The following is a 24805-nucleotide window of genomic DNA, read 5'->3' on the forward strand; positions in this document are numbered from 1 at the left end:
GTCCTTGGGTGCTGCTCTGTCACACTGAGGGTGATTTCCCAGGGTGAGGCCGTTGGCTAAATCTCACAGGAGCTGTTGCTGAGTGCGCCCTGTGCTGCACGGGTCGCTCCCTCCCACCTGTGGGAGGATGAAGGATCCAGGGAGGGTGCGATGCTGACCCCCCAGCCAACCCCCAGGCTCAGTGCGGAGGGGAGAGGGTGTGCATGGGAGAGCTAGGCCTCAGTTATCCTCAGCCTCAGAAAGACAATACAAGCCCCTGGGCATCTTCTGTTGATTTTTCTTAGGAATAAATACCCAGGAGTTGGATTAATAGGTCAGAGGTCAATCAGCTTCTCCAGGCTCCTGAAACGCATTCCTGTTATGCTTACCAAGATGTACCACTGGCCACGTTATGGGACGGAATTAGTGGGATTCTGCGTTTCATGTTGGATTAAGTCCTAGCACACATTTAGACTTATGTTAATTTAATAGGTATAAAATTGAATATCAATGTTGCTTAAATTTCTATGCTTTCATTGTGAATGTTCTTGAATATTTTCCTTGTGTTTCTTTATTTATTGTTCTTCTAATCTGTGATGATTCTATTCATAATAATTACCCATCTATCTGTTGGACTGTTGATAATTTTCTTCCAATTTTATAATCATTACTACTCTTCTGAAAAAGATTCTTGGTAAACCTGAAAACAGCATATATATATAGAGAGAGGAGTTGGAGGGGAGCACTGTCAGCCTGCAGGGGAGTGTGAGGGAGGGGAGCTCTGTCAGACTGTGCAGGGGAGTGTGAGGGAGGGGAGCTCTGTCAGATGCAGGGGAGTGTGAGTGAGGGAGCACTGTCACACTGTGCAGGGGAGAGTGAGTGAGGGGAGCATTGTCAGACTGAAGGGGAGAGTGAGGGAGGGGAGCACTGTCAGATGCAGGGGAGAGTGAGGGAGGGGAGACTGTCACACTGTGCAGGGGAGTGTGAGGGAGGGGAGCTCTGTCAGACTGCAGGGGAGTGTGAGGGAGGGGAGCACTGTCAGACTGCAGGGGAGAGTGAGGGAGGGAGCTCTGTCACACTGTGCAGGGGAGAGTGAGTGAGGGGAGCATTGTCAGACTGCAGGGGAGAGTGAGTGAGGGAGTACTGTCACAATGTGCAGGGGTGATTGAGTGAGGGGAGCTCTGTCAGACTGCAGGGGAGAGTGAGGGAGGGGAGCACTGTCAGATGCAGGGGAGTGTGAGTGAGGGGAGCTCTGTCAGATGCAGGGGAGAGTGAGTGAGGGGAGACTGTCACACTGTGCAGGGGAGAGTGAGTGAGGGAGCACTGTCAGACTGTGCAGGGGAGAGTGAGTGAGGGGAGCACTGTCAGCCTGCAGGGGAGTCTGAGGGAGGGGAGCTCTGTCAGATGCAGGGGAGAGTGAGTGAGGGGAGCACTGTCAGCCTGCAGGGGAGAGTGAGTGAGGGAGCACTGTCAGATGCAGGGGAGAGTGAGTGAGGGGAGCTCTGTCAGCCTGCAAGGGAGTGTGAGTGAGGGGAGCTCTGTCAGATGCAGGGGAGAGTGAGTGAGGGGAGCACTGTCAGCCTGCAGGGGAGAGTGAGTGAGGGGAGCTCTGTCAGATGCAGGGGAGTGTGAGTGAGGGGAGCTCTGTCACACTGTACAGGGGAGTGTGAGTGAGGGGAGCTCTGTCAGCCTGCAGGGGAGAGTGAGGGAGGGGAGCACTGTCAGCCTGCAGGGGAGAGTGAGTGAGGGGAGCTCTGTCAGATGCAGGGGAGAGTGAGTGAGGGGAGCTCTGTCAGATGCAGGGGAGAGTGAGTGAGGGGAGCTCTGTCAGACTGCAGGGGAGAGTGAGTGAGGGGAGCACTGTCAGCCTGCAGGGGAGAGTGAGTGAGGGGAGCTCTGTCAGATGCAGGGGAGAGTGAGTGAGGGGAGCACTGTCAGCCTGCAGGGGAGAGTGAGTGAGGGGAGCTCTGTCAGATGCAGGGGAGTGTGAGTGAGGGGAGCACTATCAGACTGTGCAGGGGAGAGTGAGTGAGGGGAGCACTATCAGACTGTGCAGGGGAGAGTGAGTGAGGGAGCTCTGTCAGACTGCAGGGGAGTGTGAGTGAGGGGAGACTGTCACACTGTGCAGGGGAGTGAGAGTGAGAGGTGCTGTGCGTTGCCCCACAGAGGCCTGAGCTGGTGGACGGGTGTGGAGACAGACACGGGCCCCCTCCCTGCTGTCCCTAGAGGAGAACAGGAGAGCTGGTGGGAAGGCCCAGCGCCCCACATCTGGTAACCTGGGTGAGGTGTAGGCAGTTTGCATACAGGCTTTACCGTGCGCAGGTGCCGGGTCCGCGTGTGCCATTGGCTGACGCCACGGTCAACCACACGTGATGCCCACTGATAGCCGACCTCGCTGTTGGGGGCCTGGGGGTGCCGTGTTCTCTCTCCCATGGACTGGGGAGTCCTCACGTCTTTTCTCTCAGGCTGTGGAGGCCAGACAGACCGCGCCCGGCTGAGCGACGGTGCACCTGTGGTGGCGGGAGACATGCGTGTTTGTTTCTGGAGTCTCTGGGTCGGCAGGCATTGTTGCCGCCGCTCCGTTCAGACAGCGTCCTGACGCAGTCACGCTCCCTGTAGCAGGCCTGTCGTGCCTCCCGCCCAGCTCCTGAGCTGCGGTGCAGTTGCGTTGCCGCTGTGAGCGCTGCACATTTCCATTCTGCCCTCTTGTTGGCAGCTGTTGGTGCAGTTTGTGCCCCAGTCCAGCCTCTAAGCTACGGATGGCGTGAGTTTACTCCTCCGTCTCCCAGCGTTCCCTCTGCCGGGGGTCCAGGAGCGCCGAAACGTAGGCCGTTAGTGCAGCCTCCTCTTTGAACACCAACAGTGTATTGTACATCTCAGCCTAGATTTCCCCAAGTCCACCGACAAGCTGATTAAATGAACCAGTTCTTGGATTTTGCATCTCAGAGCTGGTTCGGCTCCCACCGCAGCGGCAGGCGGCTCCCCGTCACCGGCACTCCTGGTGCGGGAGCCTCCCTTGTCTCCTCTGCGGTGCCAGCTGCTCCCATCTGTTCTTCCTAAATGCTGCTTGCTTTCAACTTTCACTGCATTATTTTCGTTTTATTTGAAAGGCAGAAGCAGATGGGAGGTCTCTCCCATCTGGCAGCATGCTATTCCTCCTGCCCCTGCGGAGGCTGGACCAGGCTGAGTCCAGGAGCCCAGAGCTCCGTCTGGGTCTCCCACGTGGGTGGCAGTTGTGTCTCGGAGTGCCACGAACAGGAAGATGGATCAGGAGCGGCGGAGCCCAGACTCCACCGGGCACTGCCGTGTCCCGAGCAGTGACGTCCCTGCTGCGCCCGTGCCTGCCCCAGAAAGTGCTGTGTCACTCCGTTAGTCAGTCACTGAAACCGGCGACCGCAGCGTCTCGGCCACTTCCAAGCCTGCTACGCTGGCGCCGTAGGGAGGTTTCTACCATTTGTGATGGACGCCTGCCGGTCATTTGCATTCTGCATTCATGGGTGTGGGCACTCCATCGTCATCGTTGTGAGGTGCATCCCCTGAGGTCTGGTGGGCGCTTCCAGTGGACAAGGGAGGAGATGTGGTGTCAGGGTCTGACCTCCCCAGGACTCAGCACCAGCAGCTGGTCGGCAGAACCGTGAGAATAAACAGGACCTTTGGCTCAGGCGACACTGGGAGAGGGCTGAAGTCTTGCAGTCCAGAGACTGGGGACCTAGAGGCTCCCCGGCCGGACCTCGGGTGGCTTTGCCGTGCAGCCTCGGGAGTTACCAGCCAGCATGCAGGCGGCATCAGGCGCCAGACGCTCCCATCCTGGGGATCCTGGAGCGGTTGCCTGCAGTGAGATAGGTGAGGCCCTCAGCGACATGATGCGTGGCTAGGGTGAGAAGCCGGTGGGCGTGAGTCTGGCGGCCCTGGAGCGGAGGAGCTGCCCACTGCCTCACTCGGCACGGACGCCCTCCGGGATGCTCATAGGGGGCGAAGAAGCGGGGGCCCTCTGCAGACGGGGCTGGTGTCGGTGAGGGTGGCCGGGAACCTGTGGGCATCTCAGCAAAGCGGAGAGGGCGAGGCTGGCACACCAGGAGAAGGCGTCCAGGAAAAGGCCTCCCCTCGGCTGCCTGTGCCGCAGCAGCCTCCTTCCTCGGGGAGAGGCAGCCCCTGCGGAGTGCCAGGGCCCAGGGCCGGAGTGCAGTGCGGCTGGCGATCCAGCTCCCGGGGGAGCAGGGAGCATAGGGCGGGACTGGGGCGGAACTGGGGCGGGAGCGGGGGCGGGGGCGGGGGCGGGGGCGGGGCCCCCCAGCACCTCCGCGCCCGGCTGCTGAGAGGGATCCCTGCCCTGGGCCCGCCGGCACAGCTGACCGTTGTGCGCGTTTGGTAAGGGCTGCGCCTGCTTCCCTAAGGCTCTGCACGTTCCTCAGACTCCCAGCGTGACGTCTGCCCTTCTCAAGGCCTCCGGCGGTGTCCAGGAGTCCGGTTGTTTCAAAGCTGTGGGCGTGAGAGTGCTGCACGGCTCACAGCGGCGATGAAACCGGGCCGCCGGGGGCAGCCGCTGCCTCGGCCTCTCCAGGCCGGGCTGGGCACGGGCAGACGGGCTGGGCTCTTCGCTTCCACTGGAACATTGAGCAGTGGGGGGGGGGCAAGTGGGGAGGCTGTTCAGGGCCACGTCCACGTGATGTCTTCATCCCGTTTTGGAGAGCCTGGGTCTGAGTCCCAGTGCCACTTCTGACCCAGCTTCCTGCTCAGGTGCGCCCTGGGAGCAGCCGCTGAGGGCTCAAGTGCGTGGGTCCCTGCCACCCCCGGGGAGATCTTGATAGATTTCCAGGCCCCTGGAGTGGAGTGAACCAGTGGATGGAAGATCTCAGTGGATGGAGGATCTCTGGCTCTCTGTCTCATCTCTCTCTCTCTCTCTCTCCATGTCAAATAAGATAAAAATAAATAGAATTTTTAAAAAGAGTGGAGAAAAATAAAACCTGCCTGGTGTGTACTTTTTGGGTATTAAAGTTAATAATAATGGTTAGGATCCTTTCAAAGAAAACATTGAAGATGGACAAAAGACGAAGCTAGCATAAATGGATTACGGTAACACCGCTGCAGTATTTTGTGTTCCAAAAGAAGGAAATAAAGTGCAGGAATGCACTTTATGAAAATAATAAGTGGGACTTCATATTTGCAATCCATAGTGTTCTTTATGGGAACAGTGGATGAGTAAGATAAGGTTATGGTTCCTTGGAAAATACGAGCACTTTGCAAGAATCACAGCTGTACTGCTATCGTCATGCTAATAAAATATTTAGAATGGCAAGACGCCTCTGAAGGAGCCTCATTCTGCTATAGGTTTGTTTCTAAATCTTGTTTCTGAGTATGTCCACTTCAATTCAGACTTACCCAAGGGTATTTCTATGCAGTCTGAAAGACAGTGGAAAACAAACAAAAAACTGGGATGGCAGAAATAGAAGTCCCCATGTCCCCGCAGAGCACCGAGCCTCCTCCAGCTATCACAGCTGTGCCGGCTGATCCCATCAGCTCTCCTCTGCCACAGGGAGCATTTTTTAAAAGCCTTGATTTACTGCATTTCCAGAAGACTTAAAATCATGAAACTGTGCGGAAGGAAGCTCAACAGAACTTGAAAGGCTCAGTGAGGGCATTCCTAGCACGGAGGGTGTGCACCCAGCTGTAGGCGCTTGGCGGTGTAGGACAAAACCGTATCTGATGAGGGTTTGGGGGGCGGGAAGAAAAGGCGTCCGTGGGAGTGGACCCCAGCCTAGCGCTCTCAGCTCTCAGCGGTGCTGCTCGTCCCAGAGTTGCGAAGTCGCCTGTCCAGTCTTTGCAGCGCCTATGCTGGTTTTCCACCAGCTGACAGCATGGCCCCAGGTCCGCGTCAGCCCTGCCATGTGGGCTCACAGAGACATGCGTGGACACTTCCATTCTGTCCTTAAGCCCGCTGTGGCCGCCTCAGCTCTGCCCTGTAGCCCCGCTGTCCTTTGGGACCGTGGGCTGCCTCGCTGCCCGAGGTCGCCCTTCTTTCCCCAGGAGGAGGCTTTCTCTGGGTTATTCTGGGGCTGTAGGCTCACTGCACTGGTAGGGGAAGGAAGCGGCCGACGTCATGGGTGGCCAGGGGCCTCACACCCTCCCCACAAGGCCGCGGTCCTGGCACGTGACTGGACACGGCGAGGCTGCCCCCAGCCGCATCCTGTGCCCACCCTGAGGCTGCCGTCCAGTTGTGCTCAGAGTGGCCTTGCTGCGGAGGCCACCTCCTGGGTGCAGGCCGGGGCTGCCCTGCACCTGCCCCCGTGTTCTGCAGCAGCGCTGTCGGCTCTGCACGCCGCATCCTCACCAGCGGGCGCCTGGCCTCTCGGCTGCTGTGCCTGCAGAGCTCCCTGATGGCTGCACTGTGCACGGCTGCACTGCCTTCTCTTCTCCAGGACGTCTGCTCTGGACGTGGCCCCCATGAGGTCAGGGCGCACAGCTGAGGTCGTTGCCTGCACCTTGCGCTGTGCCCAGTCCCAGGGAGCAGGGCCGCCCGCCTCTCTCAGCCTCCTGAGAGTCCTCCAATGTGCTGGCCGCTGCCTCTACCCCTCTGCTTTCCCGGCCCCTTCCTGTGTTCTTGTCCTGAGGTCCTGTTGCCTTTGACATCACGTTGACTTTGCTGTCAGCCTCCACGCCCTGAAACGCGGGACAGGCTGGTGTGCTTTCTAGCCGCTGATAGACAGCAGTGTCCAGAACAGCGCGACCCACAAAACTCACTCAGTGCGTTCGTCACTCTTCCATATGTTTGAGCATTTTGCAAAAGTTATTGTGCTACAGATATTCTTCCAAACTGTCTTTTTTTAAAAATATATTTCTTTCTTTATTTATTTGAAAGTCAGAGTTACAGAGAGGCATAGGCAGTGGCAGAGAGAGAGGCAGAGGCAGAGAGAGAGAGAGAGAGAGAGAGAGAGAGAGAGAGAGAGAGTCTTCCATCCGCTGGTTTACTTTCCAGATGGCCGAAACGTCCAGAACTGAGCCGATCTGAAGCCAGGAGCCAGGAGCTTTTTCTGGGTCTCCCATGTGGGTACAGGGGCCCAAGGATTTGGACCATCTTCTATTGCTTTTTCAGGCCATAAGCAGAGAGCTGGGTTGGAAGAGGAGCAGCTGGGACTAGAACCGGTGCCCATATGGGATGCTGGCACCACAGGCGGAGGATTAACCTAGTGCGCCATAGCGCCAGCCCCATGGTTTTCATTTTTATCATTTACCTACTTCTTGTCTCTGCTGAGTTCTAGTTGTTTATGTTCTGATTGGTTTACATTTTAAGGAATCTCTTCGGACGACTATTTAGAGCATAAGAGAGATTCCTGGCAACGTGAACAAATACAGGAAATCTAAAGAAATGTCTTGCATTTGTCTAACTTCCTTGAAGAGATATTTTAAATTTTGATGCAAGTTTCAGTAATGACTTTGTTAACACTTTGTTAGTGCCTCACTTGACTTCAGGGAGAAATCTCTACCCATAACTCACAAAGATATTGTTCTATGTTTTCATCTCCTGGCTCACGACATCTTTCACATTTAAGTCTTCACTACTCTCTCAGCTTGAGCTTCATGTGAGATGCAGGCCCAACGTTATTGTCAACTGTCTTCTCCAAACGAGCTGGTAGTTTCTTAGAAAATGATTTCTTGGTGTCACATGTGCTATGTGTTGTTATATCTGCTTAATGAGTTTTTACTTCTGGACTTACCATTCTATTCCAAGAGTTTACATTGTAATGGGTACAGCAGGATCATGGAGTTTTATGACTACTAACATTACTGCTGTTACATATTATTGTGTCGTATTCTTGTACAAGTTTCCAGGACTTCCAATGACTGGTCCAAGACGTGAGCAACTCAGAAACCTCATTCCTGTCCATTCAACAAGCATCAGCAGGCAAACTGCAAACCAACAGCTCTCCTTAGACTTGTCAATGAGCAGAGGTCACAGGACAAAGTGCTACCCCAAAACTGAACTAAAAGGAAACGGAATTCCAGTCTGCAGGGACAAGAGACCAGGAGCTGCACAGGAACACGCACCGGGGCCGGAAGATGCAACCTGCAAGCAAAGAATTGCTTGAGGCTCAGTGAGAACAAGTTCAAAGTCAAAGCTGGAGGGGCCCGTCTCAGGAGGATACCACAGTCAGTGATCTCGCCTCTGGGAACCCTACCAGATTCTCTTGTGCAGACCAGAGGGGAGTACCCCCCACCTTTTCCATAGCTAGAAGCTGTTTTGAAGTCTGCCCTGAAAATTCTCAGTTCCTGAAAAAAGACTGACCCTCTGAGAAGCCATTTTACCAAATTTAACCTTGTGGGGTTTTTCCAGAGTTTAACCAACAGGAGAGAGGGAAATGTCCAACCTCAGCATGCCCCAGCCTTCCCGTCTCAGCCGAGGAAGGAAACAGAGCAACAGACACGGTCACGAGACATGCTGTGCAGGTCACAGCGTGGGCTGTGGGCTCAGTCGTGGAGTGCCCTGCACCACACCAGCACACATGTAGGTCTCCCGAATGAACACAAAGGAATGCAAAGGAAAGAACCCCGGAGCTCAGGGGCTGTGGGAGAAGTGTTGGACACACGGTGACAACAGGGAAGTCAGGAACAAGGACACCAGAAGGGACCTCCCCCGAGACCTGCAGCTGTCAGTCACCATGGTCTCATGCAAACCATGTAGAACAAAGCCTGGCATGGAGGGAGTGCAGACATCAGTTCCTTCTACCCGGGACATCACGTCCAGATTTTAAACAACGGCAACAAAAATACAGACCAAGTGTGGTTTGAAGAATCAGGTAAGCATCGGCAGAGATTTTGGAATCATGAGGTTGGAAAGCGGAGCGATTGCAATGAACAAGCTAAGGGCTCCAGCACGAAGAACAGAGAGGTGACGTAAGCAGAGCTGTGAACTTGAAGGGAGAATGAGGCGGAGGTGTCAGGAAGAAAGCTGACGCAGCAGTGTGGAGCGCTCATGGCGAGCTCGGCTGTGGACCACGCCGTCAAGGCGACTCTGTGAGCTGAAGAGATGTCGACGAAGCTGCAGAGCTGCGGTGCTGGGAGAAGAAGGAGGGAAGAGAAGGAGCGGACGTCCAAGAACTGTCTGTAACTTAGGGGTAGCAAAATGAATGACAATAATGATATAAGGGACAGGAGTGGGGAACTGGAAATGCTTGGTTACAGGCACTTGAGCCCCCCGAGACGTCACAGTGCTACTTGAAAGAGCACTTGCAGCACTTGTAAATTTATAGAGCAAACTCAAAAGCAACCATCGAAAAAAAAAAGTAAAGCTTGGGGCTGGCGCTGTGGTGTAGCAGGTTAAAGCCCTGGCCTGAAGTGCCGGCATCCCTTATGGGTGTCGGTTCTAGTCTCGGCTGCTCCACTTCTGATCCAGCTCTCTGCTATGGCCTGGGAAAGCAGTGGAAAATGCCCCAAGTCCTTGGGTCCCTGCACCCACGTGGGAGACCTGGAAAAGCTCCTGGTTCCTGGCTTCAGATCAGTGTAGCTCTGGCCGTGCGGCCATCTGGGGAGTGAACAGCAGATGGAAGACCTCTCTCTCTGTCTCTATCTCTCTCTGTAACTCTTTCAAATAAATAAAATAAATCTTTAAAAATGTAAAGCAAAAAGTGTAATTGATATCCCATGACAGGAAAAAAATTAAAATTAGAGAAGACAAAACAGTGGAATTGAAAAAGTGAACAGAAAACAGTAAACAATAGCAAATATGGTAGCTGATAATCCAGCTCTATCAATGATTACTTTAAATGCAATGGTCTAAATACACCAATTAAGGAAAAGAATATCAAAATGGATTAAAAGGAAAATCATGCCCCAATTATGTATTGCTCATGAATATCCCATATTAAATACGGACACAGATAGATCAAAAGTGAAGGTAGGAGAGAGATGGATTGCAATGTAATAAAAGCCGGATAGGAACAGCCATGTTAATTTCACATGCAGTAGTTTTCAGAGCAAGGATGAGAAGGGCAGAGCATAATGGTCGTGGAGTGAATTCTAGAAGAAGATGAAAGCGTCCTTGATGTGTATGCACAAGAAACCATTACGCAGGGGCTGGCACTGGGGCAGACGGGGTAAAGCTGTCGCCTGCTATGCCAGCACCCCATGTGGGTGCTGGTTCGTGTCCCGGCTGCTCCACTTCTGATCCAGCTCCCTGCTGATGACCTGGGAGAAGCAGCAGAAGATGGCCCAAGTGTTTGGGGTTTGGGCCCCTGCCACTCGTGTGGGAGACCTGGATGAAGCTCCTGGCTGGATCCTGGCCCAGCCTTGACTGTTGTGGCCACTTGGGGCGTAAGCCAAGGGTTGGAAGAGTCTCTCCCTCTCTCCCTCTCTCTCTGTAATCATGACTTTCAAATAAATAGATAAATCTTTCTGTAAAAAAAAAAAAAAAAGCTTTATATGTCTACACCTAACAGCAGGGAGTCAACAGACAGGATGGAAAAACTGGTAGAACTACAGGGGCTGAGTCTGCTGTTTCAGTGGGAGACTCCAGGGTCTTCTGTTGTAACAGCCTGGCAGAGTAATTCTGTAGTGGAGCTGAACAATGCCATCCACTGTCTTCTGGATTTCACTACTATCCACAGAATCTGCCAGCAGAAGGAGGCACATCCTTCTCAGCTCACGGGGAACAGTCACCAGATTGAACAGCCCTTGGGGCCAAAAACACCCCTTAACAAATTAAAGACCAGAAGCCATACAAGGCCGGCTCTTACACCACTGTGTAATTAAATAGAAACAAGAACAGAAAGTTACATGGCGATTAAAGAACAGAATTTCTAAATACCATATGGATCAGAAAAGAAATCACAAGTGAAATTTTTAAAAATGTTTTAAACCGAGTGAAACTTACCACAGTTTGGGGGATGCGAGGGAAGCCGTGCTTAGCAGGAAGTTTACGGCGTTCAGTGCATTCGATGGAGAAGAAAGAACTAAAATCAACAATCAAAGCTTCCACCGCAGGACACCAGACAGAGAAGAGCAATTAAATTCAAACTAAGCAGAAACAAAGACATAATAAAGTTTAGAAGCAAAATCGTTGAGCTTAGAAACAGGAAATCAATGGAGAAAGTCAATGAAGACGAAAACCTGTTCTTCAGGGTAATCACTAAAATTGACAGATTTCCATCCAGTTTAAATAAGAAAAAAGAAAGAACATCCAAATTACTAACATCAGAAATGTGTAGGGCAATCACTGCTGATTTTATGGATATTAAGAGAATATAAAGGGACTCTTATGGAAAAATCTGTGGCTGTAAGTTTGATAATTTAGATTAAATGAATCAATTATTTGAAATACACAAAAGACCAGAATTCAGACATGGCCGGCATGGTGGCAAATTGGGTTGAGCCAGCGCCTGCAGTGCTGGCATCCTATATGGGTGCCATTTGGAGTCCCAGCTGCTCCACTTCAGATCCAGCTCCCTAAAATGTGCCTGGGAAAGCAGTGGAGGATGACCCCAGTGCTTGGGCCCCGCCTCCAATGTGGGACCCTCAGAAGAAGCTCCTGGATCCTGCTTTCGGATTGGCTGAGCCCCGGTCATCGTGGCCATTTGGGGAGTGAACCAGCAGATGGAAGACCCCTCTCCCTCTCTCTCTGTAACTTTGTCTTTCAAACAAATAATATAAATCTTAAAAAATCAAAACCTTAGACATGGAGAAGTAGAAAATCTGAAGTGGCCTGTATTTGTTGAAGAAATCGAATCAATTACAAATCTCCAAAACGGAAAGCACTACACTGAAATGGGTTCTCTGGCGAATCTACCAGATGTCTAAGGAGCAAACTGTATCACTTATCTACAGCATCTTCTAGAAAATGGGAGAGATGTTTCCTAACTCATTCTATGAAGATAATATTATTCTAATGTCAAACACAGACATTACAAGAAAACTGCAGACTGGTATTGTTCATGAACACACTATAAAAATCTCAGTAGCAAAACAGTTCCAACAATGTGTAAGGAATGACATAAGCCAGGCCAAGCATGATTTATGCCAGATATGTAAGGCTGGCTCCATGTATAAAAATCAGCTAATGTAACCATTGCATCAACAGGCTACTGAAGATACATATGATCTTATCAGTAGATGAAGAAAATCCAAAACCCATTCATAATAAAAATTACAGGAAGTCAGAAGTGAAAGGGTATTTCCTCAACCAAACAAAGAATTTCTACAAAAACGGCGTCAGCTGGCCTCACACACTGGAGACAAACTGGATGCTTTCTCACTTCCATCAGGAGTGAGGCAAGGATGCTCCCTCTCACCACCCGCATCCCGCTGTGCTTGAAGTTCTGGCCACTGCAACGCAAGGCGAGGAGAAAACAGCAGGTGCACGGCCGGGAAGAGCGAGTACCACTGCACACGACCTCATTCTCTAATAGAAAAAATCCTGAAGAATTAACAAATAAGCAAGTACAAACCATCCCAGGACTAGACAAAGAAACAGGTGGAAAACCTCCTGCAATCATTGGGAGGTTGCAGGAAATGGGGTTAACATAAAAAAGTCAATTAATTTCTTACATTCTGGGAATGACCAACAGGACTAGGAAATAAAGAAAAACACAGCACCTTTTACATTGGCATGGAAATAGTAAACAGGTATAAATGTAAGAGGTTCTATACCAAAATACCTGAAACAGGAGTGAGATCCTCAAAGGGGGATTCTGGCGTTGGGCTGCTGTTCGATCCGCAGCAAGGGCTTCTTGCGGAGGGATATAGGACGGTTTGCCCGGTGGCAGCCACGTTGCTTCCAGTCCGTCTCTGCCGCTGCTTCCTGTAGACGGCAACACGCCCTGGGCAGCTGTGTGTGAGCCTTGAAATGGTGACCACAAGGCTGTGGGTCACCTCTCTGAGGGTCAACCCCTGAAACCACGGCAACCTCAGAGCTGACGTCCCGCCAGAGAACCTCAGCGTGGCTATGCCCCCCCCCAAATGTTGCTGTGGGGAAAATGTGGGTGCAAATCCGGCACCACACGCAAGTGTGCAGAGCTGAGTGACAGACTGGCTCCGGAAGCCGTGAGGAAGTGAGACTGTGGGTGTGGGATTTGGGGCGGGCCCTGATAAAAATGAACCCTCAGTAACCCCCCCCCTTTCCATCTTCCGCAGAATGAGCCCCGCTCCTGAACAAAGCACAGGTCTCTGCTCCAGGACCGCGTAGACGTGTCCCCATGTTCCAGCTCCTTGGCAAGGAGGCACCGCTTGTGCGAGACGAGCTCGCCCTCACCGTCACCCCCAAACCGCGGCTGGCACACCGAGAAGCACAAGTGGGACTGCGCTCTGTGAGGAGACAGGCTGTGTGCCGCCACGCATGCACACACGGTACACACACGTTTATGCAGAACGTGAGAGTATGTGCAGGAACGGAGAATGCGTAACCAGAGGCGTGGTTGGAGCCCACGGGCGGCTGCTGCCTTTTCAAACCTGCGCGCTGGCTCCCTCAGCCGTGCAATGAGGGCTACGATGGCGGAAAGCAGCGAGTGGGAGCTCCTGGCACTTCGTCTCCAACATGGAGCCACTGCAGGCAGTGTTGTGCGATTACAAAGGCTGTGCCAACACTGACCCCCAAAAGTTGCGTTGTAGGTTCATTTTTTTCATCCCTCTTTGGCTGAAATAAGTTTATTCGGCTTCATCAGACAGCACGTGTGTCTTAGCGAGTGCCTGTGCGGCGTGTTCAGCTCCCTCATCTGGGGAGTCCAGGGCAGCCGCTGCTCCCGATGCAGTCTTCGCTGGGCCGAATCCACGCAGCCCCGCGTTCTTGGCGTGTAGTGCTGGGTTTAGAACACGCTTTCTCTCTGCACTGCTTCTAAAACCCTCTCTGTTGAAGAGGCCGGTGCTGTGGCACAGTGGGTTAACACCCTGGTCTGAAGTGCCAGCACCCCATAAGGGCACCGGTTCGAGACCTGGCTGCTCCACTTCCTATCCAGCTCTCTGCTAGGGCCTGGGAAAGCAGTGGAAGGTGGCCCAAGTCCTGGGGCCCCTGCACCCAGGGGGAGACCCGGAAAAGGCTCCTGGCTCCTGGCTTTAGGTCGGCGCAGCTCTGGCTGTTGCGGCCAACTGGGGAGTGAAGCAGCGGATGGAAGACCTCTCTCTCTCTGGCTGTCCTCTCTCTGTGTAACTCTGACTTTCAAATAAATAAGTCTTAAAAGAAAATCCTCTGTGTTGCAGTTTTCCTCAGAGGAACAGCAATGCATTGCATGGCTGCATTGTTTCTGATTTTGCGTCATAATCTTACGGCAGAACCCTAACTGGTCGGCCTCCCGGTCCCCCGTTGATATTGTTCTGCTGCATGAGTGAGGCAAGCGGTGCAGGCTTCTTTCGTTTAGCACATGTGAGATCTGTCCAAGTTCTTCGTGTTCTCCGCGGTCGGGGTCAGTTTTACGGATGATGATAGTTCTGTTGTGTGTGTCTATGTCACCAAGGATTTTAAAGATATATTTATTTTATTTCAAAGTCAGAATTACAGAGAGAGAGAGAGAGAGAGAGAGAGAGAGAGAGAAGGAGGGAGAGAGGGAGGGAGAGAGAATCTTCCATCAGCTGGTTCACTCCCCAGATGGCCACAATGGCTGGGCCTGGGCCAGGCTTAAGCCAGGAGCCAGGACCTTCTTCTGGGTCTCCCACACGGGTGCAGGGGCCCAAGCACTTGGGCCATGTCCAGCTGCTCTCCCAGGCCATAAGCAGGGAGCTGGATCAGAGGAGGAGCAGCTGGGACATGAACCGGCGCCCATATGGGATGCTGGCCTCTCCCATTTTTTAAAATCCATTCACAAGTGAAATACCTATGGTGGTTCTGAGTATAACTTTCACAATTGAAGTTATTATAAACATTTGTGTACAACATCTTCGTGAACACAAACTTGCGTTTCCCGGGATAAAATCCTGAGAGTGAGGCTGGGTGTTTGTCAAGTGCAGACTGGCTTTGCTTAATGGGTCTGCCAGTTCTGCATGGGCGACGTCGCCTTCGTCCTCCCGCATTGCACTCCGGAGAGTGCTTATCCCAGCCGGTCTAGTGGCCGTGGCGCTGTCTCCACATCACCTTAGTTGCTGTTTTTCTAATGGCTACTGGCGGTGAGTGTCTTCACAGGTGCATATCTGTTCTGGCTACATTCTTTGGGGGAAGTATTTGCGCAAGGATTTGCCTATTATTAAATTGTTTATTTCTTTCTGTTGCTTTTGAAGGTCCTTCATGTCTTTACAGTATGTGTATTTCCGGATATGTGATTTGGAAACCTTGGCCTTCAGGCAGACCCCAAGTTTAACATGGGGTGGAATCCAGGCCATCAGTTTTCTTCTTGGGATTGTACTTTTGGTGTCTTCTATACAAGCATACTTTGCCTAATCTCATGTCGTGAAGATTTTGTTAGTTTTTTTAAAGCTATTTATTTATTGGCAGGCAGAGTGGACAGTGAGAGAGAGACAGAGAGAAAGGTCTTCCTTTGCTGTTGGTTCACCCTCCAATGGCCGCTGTGGCCGGCATGCTGCGGCCGGAGCACCATGCTGATCCAAAGGCAGGAGCCAGGTGCTTCTCCTGGTCTCCCATGGGGTGCAGGGCCCAAGCACTTGGGCCATCCTCCACTGCCCTCCCGGGCCACAGCAGAGAGCTGGCCTGGAAGGGGAGCAACCTGGACTAGAACCCGATGCCCCTATGGGATGCCGGCACCACAGGTGAAGGATTAACCAAGTGAGCCACGGTGCCAGCCCTGACTAAAGTTTTTAGAAGGTGCTAAGTGTACATTAAAGTATGTATTTCCTTGAATTTTATTTATATAAAGAAAACAGACTTCATGTATTTTACGTGTACAGTTTTAAGCTCATAATGATACCACCCTCCCTCCCTCCCTCCCTTCCTCCTTCCTTTTTTTCTTTTAATTTTTGTGGTAACATGCTTTCAGTTCGCTTTACAATCACAGACTTAACCCTCCACCAAGTAAAGAACTCAGTAATCGGTAAGTAGAAAGACCCCTGGTCCATAGGCGTCTAGACAGGGACTATAGACAAGGATCAGATCTCAAGATGTCAGTTTCACTCATCTGCATTACATTTGATTTGTCATCTTTATATGAGCTATCACACATCAGAGAAAGACGTAGGTGGTAGCCAGCGTACTGGACAAGGTCATCTCTGTGTGGCTGTCTGAGATGTTAGAGAGAGACCCTAACCACACAGCACACAGCGTCCTTCTCCGGGTAGCCCTGGGGGGTGGGGGGCAGCCTGTCATCACGTCCAGCTCCAGCATCGTGTTCTGGGTATTGTGTAATCTAGGTTTTCTGTGTCTTGGTTTTGACATCAAACCTGGCGATCCAAGTGGAATTTTGCTGCCAGCAGGAGGAAAAGGCACTGAGGAGCTAGCTGGCTTTGTCAAGATAAAATTGTGTTCAAAGGATGCCTTTTATTTATATATTTTCATCGTTTTTATCTGCAGCTATAGTCGTTCATAGGCAACAGTGGACTGACTACGTAATCGCGGTCCCATAAGATTATAAAGGCACTGAACAGCGCTGTTCCTAGAGACACCGTGGCCTCGAAGTGCCGTGGTGCAGCGCGTGGCTCCCGCGTGTCCGGGTGCTGGTGCAAACACACCTGCCCTGCTGCCACTCACACACACAGGTGACACACACAACGGCGTACACCTGGGACACCATCCATGCTCGTGTGAATGCACGTGATGACGGCGTGCGTGGCTCACCGCACATTTCTCAGGCTGTGCCCCACCCGGAAGCAGCACCGGCCTGTCCGTCCGCAGCTTTATGCGTGGTTGGTTGACTCCTCGTGTCTGGAAAACCCACAGCCTTGTAACCACTGCCCCCTGAGCCACCAGCTGCAGCCCCACCGTGCTGGGATGAAACCCGTGTGTGTGCGGCGTGTGCATCTCAGCGGCCGGCTTCACACCAGGGCCCCTGCGGGTCCACTGACGCTGCGTTATTTCTCCATCTGTAATCTGGCTTTTCTCCTGTTCCTGCGTCTCAGCATCATCTGGGAGCGTGTTCTGCTGACTTGGCCATTGTCTGAGGACATGCAATACTCAAGTGGATAATGCGGCCAAGAAAGTGGGCAGTGCCTGCCCTCGACCAGTTCACAAGAACCACAGAAACTCCACCCCACGCCACTGATGTCGGGACCCACTCCTCCTCATAGCCCTGGGGGGGGTGCTGGCCCTGGGAAGCCAACCCCGCCCCCCACTGCACCATGTGGGAGACTCCCCCGCCCCCCGCGGTAACACCCCCCCCACACCCCCCCCCCCACCAGGCAGTGCCCCCCCAGCAGGCTCCTCCACGTGCTGGCTCCTGAGCCTTGACTTCTCTTGTCAGCCGTTCCACCCACGCCTGTGTGGCTGCTGGGTCCTAAGTTCCACCTGCAGGAGAATGGCACTTTCCTGATTCCTCACCGATTGATTGTGTGTCAATTTTAACGGCTCTCTCAGGCGGACTCGGTGCCCCCGGCCCCGTGTGCTTAAGGAGCGGACTGCTGGTTTCTGCTTCCATTACTCACCTGGAAAATGAGAGCTCTGAGCAAGCCATTTCGTAGATAGGGCGAATTTTCTTCCTGCCGCGTTATCTCTCCTCTGCACGGTGCAGATCCGCCGTCGGGCGTCTGCTCAGTCTCTGCGCCTGGCCAGTTTCCTTTTGCTCAGAATTTCTCTTTGCCAGCCTGGCACTCCCCTGCCCCGAGAGCAGCAGACGCAGTCCTCCACGGTGTAATCCATGCCCGCCTCTTTCACTCAGCGTTGAAACCTGGCCTTGCAGCCCGTGGGAGATGTCAGCCTGTTTGCATATTCTTCCAAGAGAGACTGATTAAAAACGTAAACCGTGTGTGTGGCGTGCAAGAGGGGCGTGCGGGGAGGCGCTGGGGGTGTAAGTGCAGTTTCTGCCTCGGAATGGAAAGAGCAGGAGTGGACGTGGCGTGGGATGCTGGCTGCCTGGCTGGGACTGGCGGTGCCGAGCAGGCAGTGCCTTGCAGGGGAGGCCACGGTCACGGCTCCCTGGACTGTGTGCGGGAAAAGACAAACAGCAACGCTGGCTGACTCTGCAGGGTGTGGGTCTCAGGGCGGCAGGGATCACCACGCAGAGCAAACCTTGGATGGCGGTGAGTGCGCCACCCGGAGGACCACACACGGTGGACGCCGGGGAGACGACAAGCGAAGGCGGAAGGCGCGAGGGGAGAAGGACTCTCCTGCAGCTGCCTGCCCGGCAAGGCAGCCACGATCCACGTGTGGCTCCTGAGTGTGAAGAATGTGGCTGGTCTGGATGGAGATGTGCAGTACTGATTGTACACTGAGTATCAGAGAGAGAACTGATTGTACACTGGGTATCAGAGAGAGAACTGATTGTACACTGGGTATCAGAGAGAGTACTGATTGTACACTGGGTATCAGAGAGAGAACTGATTGTACACTGGGTATCAGAGAGAGAAGTGATTGTACACTGAGTATCAGAGAGAGAACTGATTGTACACTGGGTATCAGAGAGAGTACTGATTGTACACTGGGTATCAGAGAGAGTACTGATTGTACACTGAGTATCAGAGAGAGTACTGATTGTACACTGGGTATCAGAGAGAGTACTGATTGTACACTGGGTATCAGAGAGAGTACTGATTGTACACTGAGTATCAGAGAGAGTACTGATTGTACACTGGGTATCAGAGAGAGTACTGATTGTACACTGGGTATCAGAGAGAGTACTGATTGTACACTGGGTATCAGAGAGAGAACTGATTGTACACTGGGTATCAGAGAGAGTACTGATTGTACACTGGGTATCAGAGAGAGAACTGATTGTACACTGGGTATCAGAGAGAGAATGGAAAGTGAAACACGTGCCGTGACTTTCAGATGGATTAAATGTTGAAGCACTAATACTTTGGATACACAAAAGGATTTCAAAATGTATGAAAAATCTGAATTACAAGATACGCTTATTTTTGGGCCCAGTGTTGTGGAGTATCGAGTTAAGCCGCCAGTTCCGACACGTGCATCACTTTCCAGGGTACTAGTTCTAGTCCCGGCTGCTCTGTTTCCAATCCAGCTTCCCGTACTCACCTGGGAAGGCAGTGGATGATGGCCCAACTACTTCAGTCCCCCTCACCCGTGAGAGTGGCCCAGCTGCTGTTCCAGGCCCCTACCTTCAGCCTGGCTCAGCCTTGGCCATTGTGGCCATCTGGGGAGTGAACCAGTGGATGGGAGATCTCTCTCTGCCTTTCCCTCTCTCTCTGTCACTCTGCCTTTCACATAAATAAATAATCTTTAAAAAATAAGTTCATGGTGGTTCAGGAATTTTGAAATTCCTGTGTAATTTTTTATTATATGTTTCCCATGCATTTTTGAAGATTGCTCACATTACATTAAATTCAAATATTATTAATTTTTTCACTTGTTTGTTTTAATATGGCTGTCGGAAAACTTGAAAACATATGTGTGACCCACACTTTATTTCTTTTGAACATCACTGGGCTGGAGCCTGAGGTCACTCCAGGAAGGGAGAAGTAGGCCATGGGGTGTGCCAGGGCACCACGGCCCTGATGATGTGGTCTGCGTAGTGTCAGCCAGTGAGAGGACCTGTGGATTTTTTGTTAAAGATTTATTTGTTTACTTGAAAGGCAGAATTACACAGAGAGAGGAGAGGCAGAGAGAGAGAGAGAGAGAGAGAGAGAGAGAGGTCTTCCATTCACTGGTTCACTCCCCAGTTGGCCACAACAGCCGGAGCTGTGCCAACCTGAAGCCAGGAACCAGGAGCTTCCTCCGGGTCTCCCACACGGGTGCAGGGGCCCAAGGACTTGGGCCATCATCTACTGCCTTCCCAGGCCATAGCAGAGAGCTGGATCGGAAGAAGAGCAGCCGGGACTTGAACCGGTGCCCATATGGGATGCCAGCACTGCAGGCGGCAGCTTTCCCTGCTACGCCACAGCGCCGGCCCCATCATTGATTTTTGAGTTGAGGGAAACAGAATACCGAGGGAAGATTGATCCCGTGGCAGGGGCTCTTTCAATTTCCACTCCTCATCCATGATGAAACGCTACTGAAAGCCTGATACTAACTCACTGTAGAGCTCTGGTTAAAATTCTGCCAAAGGGGGAATGATCAGTGTCACACAGTTGTTTTCAGAGAGAGGCCGCGTCCCCTGGTGGCGTAATCACCCCGTGAGCCCTTGGTGCATCCCACCCACCCGCACAGCAGGAAAGCGCCCCTTACTCTTTGACCCCGTGGTGTCCTGGGCGCTCCTCGGTGTATATATACGGCAGGCACGAGGGAAGTACGCTGCTGCCTCGTTCTCCACGCACACAGCGATCCAACCATCTGTAGCAGCGCCAAAGCTCATGTTTAAGTTTTTTGCAACTTTGGATTCATACGCACGGATTTTTTTGGTGCTATACTTTAAAAAATTGATCTACATTTTGATACCCAAATGACAAATGAAACTGTCAGTGTGTACTGGGCTTAATCTCACTGTGTAAATCTTCAGCTCAAATAAATGATGTAGGTGATTTAATCATTCTTTGTCGTTTACTTCTTTGCTGTTATTTTAAAAAACCTGTTTCTGCTGTGCTCTGTTTCAGTACAGGACGACGGGTTCTGGCCTGCCTGATCCTCTCAGTGCGAGCAAAGCTTCCTCATTTCGTCACTTCCCATCCCTTCTTCCAGGTGGCTGGGAACACCTTCCCAAGTTCCGGAATCATCCAACTGTGAGTTTATCAGAATTGTCAAAGTCGTAGCACTTGAACTTGAGATTTAAATCATTACTGCAAAGAAGGGTTTCTTTTAGGAACCTGATATGCCTATGCACTCAGCCTACTCCTGTTAGTTTCAATAATAGTGGCTAATTTTAACTGCGTAAGATTTTACATATTCTGTTGACTTACATGGATAAGTTCATTTATATGAGAAAGAGATAGGGACTGTGAGACAGAGAGAGAGAGAGAGAGAGAGAGAGAGAGAGAGAGAGAGAGGTCTTTCCCATCTGGTAGCTTGCCTCTCAGATGCCAGCTAGGCCAGAGCTGGGCCAGAGCCAAAGCCAGGAGGCAGGAATGCAGCCCGCGTCTCCCACTGGACGTGCACCCAGGTGTGTGTTCCGTCATGTGGTGGCCTCCAGGGTCTGCACAAGCCGAAGTCTGGCTCAGGAGCTTGAGCCAGGAATCAGATTCGGTCCTCAGAGATGAAGCAGGCGTCTCACGCCCTTTGCTACAACGGTCCTTTGGTATTTACTTTGTGCGACCTCAGCACTGTGTTCTGACTTCTCGGAGCCGCCCCGCTTCCTAAGTCTGCAACATAACCCGGAAGCAAGGAGCATCGCCGGCTCTTGCCGCCGTGGACGCCTCTTTTTCCTCGACGTCCTCTCGGACGAGCATCCAGAGCAGCACGGAACGGCGCAGTGGCCATCAGGGTGGGCTTTCTGAGCCCTGTGGATGAGGCCGAGTCCTCCTGTGGAGGTTCTGTAAGTGTATCACTGGTTTAGTAACTTGCTTTCTAGCAATGGACACGCAATTACATAAAGTGCCTTTCAGAATTATTTAGGACAGCCAAGTGCTTTTTCTCCCTTTAATGATTAGTGTGAGACCTTATATTATTAGTTTTCTGCTAATACTAGTCATTCTTGAATTATTATACTGTGGCCATGATATGTCATCATTTTAGTATGATACAGAAATCTGTTCAAATTATGGACAGAATGCTTGCACGTTCTTTCAAAGACAGTGTGCTATTTGAATTTTGCTAGATTTAGTGCCAGTTTGTTGAATTTGTAAGAGAATAGAGGGCATTCCATTTTTTAAAAATTCTCTTCTGTGTTTTAGAATGGGAATCGTCTATTCTTTGTGAATTTGAAAGGAAGCGTCTTGAACGTCACTGTCCACATAATACCCCTCGTCAGGTGTTCGTGTCCAGGTTTTCCTTCGTAGTAATTTTTCCATGACTCGCAGGAACGGGAGTGAAGTTTGACTTATTCGTTCACTCAGGTTTCAGTTTTAAAGGTATCTTTGTCCCACGTTGTTCTCTCCTGCAGTTTGCTTTGCTATTGGTTTCATTATATTTTCTGTGATACTTAGAGAATTACTTTGCTTGGCAGGTTTAGGACTTTGCTCAACTCATGAACATTTTCCTCTATGAAGTCCTAGGACAGTGTTTCCCTCCGTCTGTGTTCACTGTCGGAGCGTCTGGGGCTCCCACAGGCCTGATGTCAGCACCTGCCCTCCCCTCCTGTCCTCTCGCTCTGTTGTGCCCCCTGAGGGACTCTGGACTGGACCTTCCCGGGTGTGGTGGTGGTGGCCTGTGTTCTCACTCATCCCCTGTGCCGCTTCCACAGTCCACTAAATTAGGCTGCCATTATAGCTACTTCTATTTTGCATGTCAACCTCCCCCTTTATAATCCCCTCATCTCTTGATTTGACATCTCATGGTTCAGCCATTTTACTTACGAGGGATGTGTGTTTTTGCCGTATCTATCTAGAGTGTGAGTAGCTCCTTCCTATGAGGAGTTCTTGTGACAAATCCCTTTTATAAATCTCGTTTCCAGTTTCTTTATGTCACTGTTGATGGCCAAACTGGCTCCAATTCTCCCTCCTTTTTGTGTCCACACCATTTGCAGTATCACCTTACAGCTCCTGCCACTGGAAGGTGGAATCTGTTTTGCCGCCCTGGGGTCTGGCCGGAATTGTCACCTGCTGTGATCAGTGACAGTGAAAGCTGAAGTGATGTGCACTGTTCCGAGCCTGTGCCACCAGGGCTCATGGACCAGTCCCCATCATCTCCTGGAGCCCCGACTCCTCCAGAGAAGGTGCCCTGTGGCGGCTGGAGGACAGCAAGGGGCTCTCCTCAGCCCCAGCGTCGGGAGGCACGCAGGGACCTGAACCACCTGAGCAGTCTGGCCCCACCAACACACAGGGCTCCGGAGCCGAGTAAGTGCCGTGTTGAAGTCTCCAAGTTTGGAATCCTCGTCTCCTTCTCCCTGTGGCGTTGGCCAAATGACAAAGACGGCAAAGACTTTTTAACTCACAGCTTTTCATCGACGCTGCAATGAGATGCCTTCCTGGGTGATGCTTCTGCACCAAGGGCCTTTCTCTCTTCCTTCAGTGCTGGGACGTTTATGCGTCCGACCGGCACGTGGACGGATTCCTCCATCCTGTCGCCATGTTCCTGGGGTCCTTGTGGTCACTGCTCGCGTTCAGCTCCGTGACCTGGAGACAGGACAGAGGCTGTAGGAAATGCAGGAGTCAGGGGTGTGCAGCAGAAACGCCTGCATTTTATGTGCCTTTCTACGGGAGAATCTTGGTGCTCTCCCTTCCCTCGAGGCTGAGGTGTATCTGTCTGCTTCCTGCATGGGTCCCTGGCAGGTAGGTCAGGTGGGCTGTCACTGTGGTGGGGCTGGGGAGAGGCTGGGGGAGGATCTCCTTTAACGGAGAAAAGAATCCCACGCTGGTGGAGAGGTGACAGAGAGCCTTGCTTGCCTGCCCGCACTCTGCTGCTCTGGCTGCACCTGCGCCTGGAGCCGTTTCCAGACGGACAGGGTGTCTGAGCACGAGGAAGCCATGTGCTCCAGGAAGCTACAGACCCGTCCTCTGCTGTCGCCACTGCTCTTTCCTGTGTGCAGTCCTCCTGGGCCTCCTCTCAGCGTCCCTGGAAACGCACCCCTCCGGCCACTGCCTCGTGGTCAGAGCAGCGTGGACGGCTGTCGCGTCCTTTCTTAGTTCAGCCTTTATGCGAGGAGAGGGCCTTCCTTCTTTTCCGGTTCATCTATGTTCATCTGACTGGAAAGGCAGAGAAGGAGAAAAAGGGAGTGAGAGAGAGAGAGGTATCTGTCATCTGCTGGTTCACGCTGCAGCTTCTGAGGCTGGATCGCTTGAAGCCAGAAGCCGGGAACTCAACCTGGGCCTCCCACATCGAGGACCCAACGACTCGAGCCGTCCATCACCTGCTGCGTCCCAGGGTCTGCATGAGCAAGAAGCTGGGTTGGAAATGGAACCAGGACCCAGACCATACATGGATGTGGATGTACCAAGCGGCACCGTGAACACCAGGCCAAATGCTCACCCCATTTTTTTGGACACGCGGGTGGACATGGACTTGGTCATGGGCAGTGCTTGCCCTCTGATGACTCGTCCTACCTCCAAGCTTCCCGGCTCTCCCCCACTCTCAAGTGAGGAAGACACCAAGCAAGGACCTTGGGCCTCATGTTGACGGATAGCCAGGTCTGGAGGGTCCTCTTCCCGGCCAGGCTTTGTCTCAGCAGCTGCCGTCACCCTGTGCAAAGGGGTACACCCTCCCTGGGTCTGCCCTTAGATCAGGGCTCAGTAACGAATGCCAGGGGCCAGGCACCCATGACACGGAGTGGGACATCGCATGATTATAGAATTATCGATGTCTTTGCTTAATGTGGGCGTAACTATGGCCAAGATTTTCACACCAGGGAGCCTGGCAGTGCTGTTTGTCATACTCTCTAAATAATAAACTGCTTTCTAAATGGAAATGAAACTTGGTTTTAACCCAAAGGTCAGTCTTACTGCTGGATCAGAATTATAAATGGAGCCATCAAAAACAGAAAATAATCAACTATTAATTATTTAAAATGATTAATGATGCATGAAATTTATTACATTTCTAAGTGCATTTCTAATTAAGCATGGGCAGATGACAAAGCCTTGGGATCTAAATCAGCTATTAATTTCAAACCAAAATACATTGGAAATTTTGCACTCTTTACTCAAAATCTAAAGGCATAGGGCATTTAAACCTTGCCTTCATGTTTTCTTTGGTAGCTATTTCAGTAAATTGAAGCTGTTTGCATTAGAAAGGAGAAAGCATAGTTTTTCTTGAGAAAACTTCAGCATT

This window comes from Oryctolagus cuniculus, chromosome 16 (genome assembly GCF_964237555.1).
Source record: "Oryctolagus cuniculus chromosome 16, mOryCun1.1, whole genome shotgun sequence".
In the NCBI taxonomy this organism is placed as follows: domain Eukaryota; kingdom Metazoa; phylum Chordata; class Mammalia; order Lagomorpha; family Leporidae; genus Oryctolagus; species Oryctolagus cuniculus.